Source organism: Aulonocara stuartgranti (assembly GCF_965226115.1).
Source record: "Aulonocara stuartgranti genome assembly, chromosome: 4".
NCBI classification, from domain to species: Eukaryota; Metazoa; Chordata; class Actinopteri; order Cichliformes; family Cichlidae; genus Aulonocara; species Aulonocara stuartgranti.
Genome location: NC_138942.1, coordinates 29052700 through 29063378, shown reverse-complemented (window position 1 = coordinate 29063378; position 10679 = coordinate 29052700). Strand labels below are relative to the sequence as shown.

The 10679-nt window shown below is 43.6% G+C and overlaps 1 protein-coding gene across 1 annotated transcript in view; it reads left to right on the top strand.

Moving 5' to 3' along the window:
• Window positions 1-3579: 3579 nt before the first annotated feature.
• The window catches only part of LOC309704790 (uncharacterized protein), a 36113-nt gene continuing 29013 nt past the window's right edge, over window positions 3580-10679 (top strand). The window contains exon 1 of the mRNA XM_082530220.1: window positions 3580-3863. The gene's annotated coding sequence lies outside the window, so the exon portion shown is untranslated. The remainder of the gene's footprint in view (window positions 3864-10679) is intronic.

The window sequence follows — 10679 nt, the reverse complement described above, 5'->3', positions numbered from 1 at the left end:
ACCAGCATGTTTCATTACAAGCAGGGAACATATATAAGAAGGCAGCAACCCAAGTATCGCCTTATATATAAAACTGTATAAATGACAGTTCCTCCGACTTACCAAAGCAGGCCATCCTACCTGAGAGTATAACTCACAGTGGTGAGTCTGAAATTTACGGTTAGTGATGAACCTCAGAGAAGCATGATACACAGAATCAGCCATTCGAAGACATTCCCGGTCCCCAAAAAGAACCGGCCCAATGAGCTGAATGACTTCCGACCGGTGGCACTGACGTCACATCTTATGAAGACTCTAGAGCGGCTCTTCCTCAACCTCCTCCGACCACAGGTACAACATGCCCAGGACCCACTACAGTTTGCATACAAGGCGGGTGTCGGAGTGGAGGATGCCATCCTGTACCTCCTACACAGAGCCCACTCACACCTGGATGGGGGAAAAGGCACGGTCAGGATCCTGTTTCTTGACTTTTCCAGTGCCTTTAATACCATCCGGCCCTGTATGCTTCAAGAAAAACTGAACAGGATGGAGGTGGACCCCTGCCTGGTGGCTTGGATCTCTGACTACCTCACCGACAGACCACAGTACGTCAGGCTGAAGGACATCACGTCTGACACAGTGGTCAGCAGCACAGGAGCACCACAGGGAACTGTGCTGTCCCCTCTTCTCTTCACCCTGTACACCTCTGACTTCTGCTACAACTCTGAATTATGCCACATTCAGAAGTTTGCAGACGACACAGCCATCATGGGGTGTATCTGGGATGATCAGGAAGAGGAGTACAGAAGTCTGGTGAGGAACTTTGTCGCATGGAGTCACACAAACCACCTGCAACTCAACACCTCAAAGACTAAGGAACTGGTTGTGGACTTCGGGAGGTCTAGAGCAGGTCCACTGCCGGTTCAGATAGAGGGGGAGGAGGTGGAGGTGGTCAACAAGTACAAGTACCTCGGGCTGTGGGTGGACAATAAACTGGACTGGTCATGCAACACAGAGCACCTGTATAAAAAAGCCCAAAGCCGACTGTACTTCCTCAGGAGGCTGAGGTCTTTTAACATCTGCAGGAAGCTCCTGAGGATGTTTTACCAGTCGGTGGTTGCTGGAGTACTTTTCTTTTTTTTTTTTTTTTTTTTTTTTTTGGCCTGTCCCGTTTGGCTCTTTTGCCATCAGAATTGTTGTCTAAAGGCAAAGAAAGATGCCCAACGGATTTACTTTACCAAACTGACCATCCCAGCCTTGCCGTAATGGTCCATTTGATTCACCTTTTATTGTTTATTTTATTTTCACTTACTGAATACGGGACAGACTTGACTGGAGGAAAGAAGGGGAGAAAGAAAGAGGGAAAGAGAAACAGCTGAGAAGAGGGACGGGGGAGAAGGGCAAAAGACAAAAACCAACAGAACGGGCAGAGAAAAAAAAATGCATATATCGATCACCTGGATCACCTGCTGAGAAAGAAAAAAGAAAGCAAGCAGAAGAGAACAAGAGTAATAGAATAAACAACATCACAATGATATATGGGAATATGACAGTAAATACTAAATGTTAAACATTATTGTGCAGCACATAAGATCAACAGAACACAGTGTGCTTTGAGGTAGGAGCCAAAAAGGGTGTAGTTTGTGGGTGTGATCACCCGTGTGTACACCTGTGAGCATGGACGCGCTTGTTTTTTGTTTTTTTAAAAGGTTCCTTCATGTAATAATCTGCTAGAGGGTGTGGGGGGGCCACAGCCCCGTCCTCCAGGGCGTGAAGCAGGTGTGGAGGAGATCAAAACTCCAGACATCCAGAGGCCCCCAGGAACACAAGAGACCAAGGAAGACCAACAGAGGGGCAGCTGCGCCACTGTCCCGGAAAGAGCTGAGGAGAGTCCCAGATGAGGGCTCACTCAGCAGCCGCGGAGCAGAAGCCAGGGGGAGTTGCAGTGACGCGCCCGTGAGCTCCGCCGGCAGCCAGCTGCGCCTGAGTGACCGAGCCCCAGGCCGAGAGGCCGGGGGCACCCCACCTCCGAAGTGGCCCGAGCGAGCCCCAGGCTCCAGGCCCCGATAAGCGGCCGCCAAGGAGTGAGCCGGTGTGTACCTGGACGCCCATCCCCGGACACAAAGAACCACCAACGCACCGATTTCTGAGGGGGTCCGCCACTGGCAGGGGAAGTGGTGGTAGGGGGAGATAGGCCTCCAAACCTTGGAGGGCCTGAGATGTCCCCAGAGAGGTGACGCCTGACACCCAACCTGACATATAGACACAGACATACAGGCACACACAGATACAAACATCCATTCCCACCCTCATGCTCTCATATGCACTTACTCCACACTCAACCAACGTGGAGACAGACATAAAGAGACGTTGTACACACGATCACACTCCCCAAGCGTACTCTACAAACCGGGTCTAGGTGCCCCCGCCCCTGGAGGGGGGAACTGCACCCAGACCCAGGTGGTGTTTCCCTTTTCCCTGCGGTGGGGGGAGGCAGACCGCCCCGACTCCGCAGCAGCAGGAAGGCTCCACACTCCAGACCGCAGTCGGACGGCCAACTCCTCCTCCTAGTCCTAGCCCCCCTGCTCCAGCAGGTCGCAGAGAACGGGGGTGAGAGAAGACTCCGAACCTCCCTCCACCCGCTCATTGTAATGTTGATGTATGTGTGTTCTAAGGTGCATTTAAAACCCAGGAGGGCTTGGAGCTACCTGCCAGAGAGCAGCAGGTAAGCTGGAGTACTTTTCTATGCTGTGGTGTGCTGGGGGAGCAGCACAGCAAAGAAGGACTCATCCAGGCTGGAGAAACTGATCAGGAGGGCTAGCTCTGTGGTCGGCATGAAGCTGGACACTCTGGTGACAGTGGCAGAGAAAAGGACATTAAAGAAACTGATGGACATTATGGACAATGCCAGACATCCTCTGCACACGGCCATTAACAACCAGAAGAGTCTGTTCAGTGACAGGTTGCTTCTCCCAAAGACAAGAACTAACAGACTTAAAAACTCCTTTGTCCCACACGCCATCAGACTGTTTAACTCCTCCCTGGAGGGGAGAGGGAGGGGAAACAGGAGGACAAAGGAGGGGGGAACAACTAAGCTGTAGTGCCTCTTCACCTCACTGTGCAATACCTTTTGTGCAATACTTTTGTAAATAGTCAACGGTGCAATAGACTCAATACTTGAAATGTGCAATTCACTTGTATTTTTATTTTTTATTCCTATTTATTCTATTTATCCCCTTTGTATATTTTATTTATATTGTCTCTGTATTTATATATATATGTGTGTGTGTGTGTGTGTGTGTGTGTGTGTGTGTGTGTGTGTGTGTATGTATGTATATATATATATATATATATATATATATATAATATTCTGTAACTCTGTAACTTCTGTCGGTGCTGTGCTTTTTTTGGAAATCGAATTTCCCAGAGGAACCCACCCGAGGGATTAATAAAGTTCTATCTAATCTAATCTAATCTAAACATTGAGCAGAAGCATTCATATATAGAATATCACCATAATCCAGAACAGGCAAGAATGTTGCAGCAACAAGCCGCTTCTTTGTATTAAAAGAGAAACTAGAGATGGACCGATCTGATATTACGTATCGGTATTGGTCCGATACTGACCTAAATTACTGGATCGGATATCGGAGAAAAATAAAAAATGTAATCCGATCCATTAAATATCACGAAAGCACCTCACAAAACTTGCAACACGCCGTAACTCACCTCAGAACGTTAGCACGTCTGAGCAGTATGCATCACGTGATAGAGCGGCTGTGGCATGCAGGACCTGTCGGTGGTCTGGATAGCATTTGGAGCTTCGCTAGCAACCCGGCATTTCATCTCCGACAAAGTTATCCCGAGAGAAGTACAGCAAGTGTGTAAGTCCATCTCTGAATGTTTGTAAAGCATTCCTGCGTTAAGCTTAACAAGCGACTGCCTCTCCTGCTGCTACTTCAATCATGAAACTGCTTAACGATCAGCTGATCGGCTTTTCTGTCGGAGTCCGTGTCTCTTGTTTGCTTTTGGCCCACTTTGCACCAGAAAGAGGAAACCAGGGGCTGAACAACAGCAGCACGTTTAAGCTTGATCAGCTGTTGTTAGAATGTATTTAATATTACTTTCTACACCAGGATCTTTTTCTACGTAGCTGACGGCTGGTAACTGTGCAGGGGCGGATCTAGCAAAGTTTAGCCAGGGGGGCCGATAGGGCATTAACAGGGAAAAGGGGGCACAAAGACATACTTTTCTTTCTTATTCTCATTTAAAATGTCTAGCTTTTAATAAATAATTATCTGACACCCAAAGTTTCAATTTGATGTAAAATGAATAGAAGTCAATTACTGTATATAGTAACTATTAAGTCTAATATATATACCCTAGTAAGCTATAGTACTTTTTCCTTTGGGAAGGTACCATCTGTGCAGTCTGCAATTTTGTTGAAGAAAGATGTTGAATCTATTTAATATTTCTTGAAAAATAATTGATTTCTGTGCATTTTTTTTCACACTGCATCAAATTAAGGTTGATTACGTTGATTAAGCATCATGAGGTGGAGCATGAGGGGTGGTTCCCTATTTTTTATTTATTTATTTTTGTTGTTGCTGGGAGTTGGAACCCTATTAGTTAGGTTGCTTAATATTTATGCTAAGTACTCTTTAAAATACCAGAATAGGGAGGATGGTGTAGGTTTAAGTTTATTAGATTGATCAGTATTGCTGAACTATGAAATATTTTTTTTTGCATACAGGTATAACAGAATAGCTTTAGTGTAGTTGTTGTTTTAAACTTGAGTATGAACTTATACAAAATGCAGCAAGATATTTAAAAAACAGTTTTGTTGATTAAAAAACACTATATCGGATTCATATCGGTATCGGCAGATATCCAAATTTATGATATCGGTATCGGTATCGGACATAAAAAAGTGGTATCGTGCCATCTCTAAGAGAAACAACTTATTTTGAAAATAAAATCTCAGTTTTAACTTCAGGTTTTTCACAAGATTCTCTACATGTGGTTTGAAGGTAAGCGAGTCATCAATTAAGATTCCCAGATATTTATAGGTGTGAACCAACTCTATTTTATTACCTTCAAGAGTGGTTACTGATGGGATTGTTTGGGCTCGTCTCCTTGATTTAGAAAACAACATGAGCTTTGTTTTGTCTGCGTTGAGAACGAGTTTAAGCTGATGTAATGAGTGCTGGACAGCAGAAAAGGCTTTCAGCAAGGAGTCGATGGCTTGGACAAGAGTTGAACCACAGCTGTAAATAACTGTATCATCAGCATAGAAGTGCAAGTTTGCATCTGGCACATGTAGACTAAGATTGTTTACATAAATGAGTCAGAACATAGACCGTCAGATTTACTACCTCAGTCCTGTTACTGAGGTAGTTTGAGAACCATGCCACTGCTCTCTCAGAGAGTCCTGACTGGAAGAGTCTAAGTTTTAAAATACAATGATCAACAGTGTCAAATGCTTTTGACAAATCAATAAAAAGGGATGCACAGTGTTGTTTTTTATCAAGTGCAATAGTAATATCATTTACCACTCTAATTGCAGCTGTGATAGTAACTGTGATTCTTCCTAAAGCCTGATTGATATTCAGATAAAATGGCATTGTGTGCAAAAACTCCTTTAACTGCTCACACACAAGAGCTTCAAGAACTTTGGCCAGCACAGATAGATTAGATATTGGTCTGTAATTAGTTAACACTGCTGGGTCGCCCCCTTTTAATAGAGGAACAACAAAAGCTGATTTCCATACTGAGGGTATTTTATTCGTATCCAGTGTGAGGTTGAAAAGTGTTGTGAGAGGCTCTGCTACAAAATCAGCTGCCAGTTTCAAGAAGTAAGGATCTAGTAAGTCTGGCCCTGGAGATTTTCTAGGATCTAACAGTTTAAGAGCTTTACAGACCTCCTGCACAGAGAAAGGAACAAAGTTAAATGGCTGACCAGTGTACACCAGAAGGTTTGTGCCAGATTTTACAGAGACTGGGTTCAGAGAGTCAAAGAGCCAGAAGATATAAAGTGCTTGTTAAAACAATTCATAATCTCCTTCCTATCATAAACAGGAACAGAATCCTTAAAAACATAGGTGGGTAGAGCGTGGGAGCTTTTACTCACTGAAAGAGACTTAATGATTTTCCAGAACTTCTGTGGATTATTTAGGTTCTCAGTGGTGACAAACAGATAATATTCTGTTTTAGCTTTCTTAATAGAGGAAGTACATCTGTTTCTTAGTTGTCTGAAAAGAAGCCAATCACTGGGGTAGCCTGTTTTCCTCACTTTGGCCCAAGCCAGGTTACGCTCATGAATGATATCTGCCAGCTCTTGGGAGAACCAGGGGTTTTCACGACCTTTTATCCTATATCTTCTTAATGGAGCATGTTTATTCACAATTTGCATAAACCCATCCTTAAAGAATGCCCACGCTAATTCTACATCAGGGATCAATCCTATTTTCTTCCAGTCATAATTTGACAAATCATGATAAAATGCTTGCTCATTAAAATGTTTAAGAGTTCTTTTAAAAATAATACGATGTTGTGACTTGGCCACTTTAGTATTTCTAATAGCAGCAACAACACAGTGGTCACTTAAGTCGTTACAAAAGACACCCAAAGATGAAAATTTATGAGGAACATTTGTCAAAATCAAGTCAATCAAGGTAGACTTTTCGGGGCTTTTGAGATTCGGCCGAGTGGGTAAATTGACCAGCTGGGTAAGACTGATAAAATCACAAAAAGATTTAAAATCATCTGAAACAGTTTTGAGCCAATCCCAGTTAAAGTCACCAGCTAGAAAAAGCTCCCCATAATTTAGTCTGGACAGCAAAAGGTTTAAAGAATGCAGAGCTTCTGTGGAAGCAGAAGGGGGTTGATAGCAACAAGCAACTGTTATGCAAAGACCCTTTGCAACATTCACATTCAGAGCCAAAAATTCCAATTGTTTGCAAATTGATCCTGATAGAACTATTGTAGCATCAAATTTTGACTTAACATAAGCAGCAACACCACCACCTTTCTTAAGTCTATCGGTGCGATAGATATTGTAGCCAGCCATGCTAACATGTTCATCAGATATATATTTATACAACCAAGTTTCAGAAATGAGGACAATATCTGCATCTGTTGATTGAACCCAGATCTTGATCATATCCATCTTGGGTAACAAACTGCGCACATTAAGATGAACTATCTTCAGCCCAGGTGAGGATTTAAATTCAGATGGTGTCTGGCTACATTGCAGCTCAGGGCCTGGGTTAGGTTGCACATTACCAGATAAGAGCAGTAGTAAGATGATCAGAAGTCTCTGCTTTGTACTTATTGATTTTGACGTGTGAAATGTTGACACAAAGCAGGATTTTTCGTAACTAATTTTGTAATTGTACAAAGCAAGAAGGTTTTGAAGATGAGGTAAATCTTTCTGTAGTTCAAAATGATTAATGTCCTGTTCCAAATACATTGGAAATTGTACAGGATGTATAGCAGCAGTGACACATGTAGATCTGGGAACCATGTCTCGCAGAATGGGGTCACTGTTAAATGTTCTCATTTTAGAAAAATTGAGTGTCCAAAAGTCCCCCACGGCCAATAAGCAAAGTAAAGTTATTAAAAAAGCCATTATCCAAAACACAATGATTGTTCATGCTGAATTAAATAGGCTGCACAAACCTAGGATGGCAAGTAAGGCTCCAGCCAAAAGTTCGGGTCCTGGTGGCTTGCTAGCAGAGGGCTTCTGCTAGCACATTCACCAATGTGGTGTAGAAGGCTTCAATCAACAGCACAGCGCCCGATGTATTGCAGATAAGCTTTTCGAGCAGCACAGGCCTTGGTGTGGTGCTGATGTCTTCCACTAGCAACACAGATGCAGTTTGTTCAGCCGGCAGCAAAGGCCCTGGTGTGCTGCAGACGGCCCCAGTAGTGATGTGTCCTGTGTGTCGAAGCTTCGAATCGTGCGTCGGGTAATCGCGGGGGCGTTTTTCTGAAGCGCGTATCGAGGCTTGCTTTGATTACGTATGCAGTGACGTTCGAGGCCTCGCGGGCAGTCCGTACCACGTGACTGATTCAGGGACTGGTTCACCGGTTCGCGCCAGATTCGAAATAACATGGGCAGGAAAACAGCTGATTCCCCATCACACCGTGTTGTGGAATTGGATTACGTACGTGCTACATAGTTACTTGTGCATTTCTTCTTCGATGGAACCAGCAAGGAAGAGATGTTTTTTTTTTTTAATTTTGTCTCTCCTAATAAAGTATGCACACAGTAATAAATATCACAAATGATAAACACCAAAATATAAATAAACAACACTACACATCCTATAATCTGATTTCTGTCTTTTAGTTTATTAAAAAGTGAAGCACCAAACACTAGTTTGTGTCATTATCCAGATGTACATAAGGTTTACACATCATTATAATCAAAGAGCCCGCTTCACTTGAATTGTCCACTTGATGGCGCAGTAGAGCAAATGAATCATCACAATGCTTCGAACCATGAGTCGACCAATTGGATGGAAAGCTTCAGTTCATCATGAGGCTTCATCTCACCATCACTAGGCCCCAGCCAGCAGCACAGGCCCTGGGGTGGTGCCTATGGGTCCAGCCGGCAGTACAGGCCCTGGTGAGGCTCAGTTGGTTTATGCTAGCAGCACAGGCCCTGATGTGGTGCCTATGGGTCCAGCTGGCAGCACAAGCCCTGGTGAGGCTCAGTTGGTTTAGCAGCACAGGCCCTGGTGTGGTGCCTATGGGTCCAGCCGGCAGTGCAGGCCCTGGTGAGGCTCAGTTGGTTTATGCTAGCAGAACAGGCCCTGGTGTGGTGCCTATGGGTCCAGCTAGGCCCTGGTGCGGTGCAGATGGCCTCAGCCAGCAGCACAGGTCCTGGGATGGTGCCGATGGATCTAGCTGGCAGCACAGGCCCCGGTGCAGTGAGATGGCCTCAGAAAACAGCACAGGCCCTGGTTGAGGCTCAGTTGGTTTATGCTAGCAGCACAGGCCCTGGTGTAGTGCAGACAACCTCTGGTAGTAGCAGAGGTCCCCCCCAAAAAAGACCACTTTCCAAGAATTTACAGAATAGTTTAAAATACTCTTAAAAAGCTTGTTAGAAAAAACTAAAATCCATTTAAGATAGTAAAAAACAAAAAAATACCCCAAAAATTCAAAGCAGACATTCAACAAGGAGACATGCTGCTGCCATCTTGGCTTGCGGTTGCAATATAGGGTAGCTTGTTGTGAAATTTACCAAAGGGATAACTCAGTTACTAATTTACTGAATTAGTAACTGAGTTACAATATTCTAAAAGTAATTAATTACTTGAAAAGTAATTATTGCGTTACTTTTAAATGGCCTGCATTTGTAAATGGCCTGCATTTGTATAGCGCTTTTCTAGTCCATAGGACCCCAAAGCGCTTTACACTACATTCAGTCATCCACCCATTCACACACACATTCACACACTGGCGATAGCAAGCTACATTGTAGCCACAGCTGCCCTGGGGCGCACTGACAGAGGTGAGGCTGCCGGACACAGGCGCCACCGGGCCCTCTGACCACCACCAGTAGGCAAGCACGGGGTTAGTATCTTGCCCAAGGATATTTGGCATGCAGCCAGGATGCAGCCTGGGATCGAACCACCGACCTTCTGATTAGTGGCTGAACTGCTCTGCCACCTGAGCTACAGCCACCCCAAAAAAAACAAAAAAAAAGCTTCTGGGGTCCAGGGTATAATTGCCCATTTTTAACTACTTTTGATTTTCCCTGTACATTTCACCTTTAAAAACTATTTACTTTGCCTTGTTTGTTATCATTCTTTTCAGCACAACCTCAAGTGTCTGAATTTACAGTTATGATTTCATTTTGACATACTATGTTAACACAATTGATCTAAAATCAGACAAAAAACCATAAAATCCAAGTAGAAAAAGTTATATTTTTTACTGTAACAACCACAAACTTGTTTAATGAATCATATTTCACAACTTTAAATGCAAATATAAATTGTCAATTTTAAAATCATATGCACAAGTTTTGGAAACAACAAAGCTATTTGCAGCCATTTACCTTTTACCCCTTTTTTAAATCACCATTTCAAACTATTTACAGAACAATCAGCTGTTCTGCATTAAATAAGATGCCACACAAATTATTTGTGCCACTCCAAATATTTCTGTCCACTATAAAGGAGAACATCACAGCCTGATACCTGCAGGTCTGACAGCAGCAGGTGTATCACTCCTGTTCTCTACCTGGAGAAAGCAGTCGCCTCATTGTTCTGACACACAACACAACACTATCCACAACACTACACACTAACTACAAAAGACAACACATTAACTACACACTCCAAACACGCTAAACGTCACAAATCTCTCACATCTCAAAACGCCCTCTCTCTCTTTTTCTGCTCTCTCTCTCTCTCTCTCTCTCTCTCTCTCTCTCTCTCTCTCTCTCTCTCTCTCGCTGTCACTCCTAAAACTTCCCCCCTCTTCCTAAACAACCAAATGTCATGTTGCCATATCGTTTTTGATTGGTTGACATGGTGCATTTTTCCACCAAGACCAAAGGGCAGGTTTGTTTTGGGGTTTTTTTTGTTGTTGTCATAAGCAGAGAGTGCTTGCTAGCTCTCCCATATGGAAAAGAAATAGTAAAAACTTATATGTGATTACTCATGAAAGTGGCCACTTTCTCATTA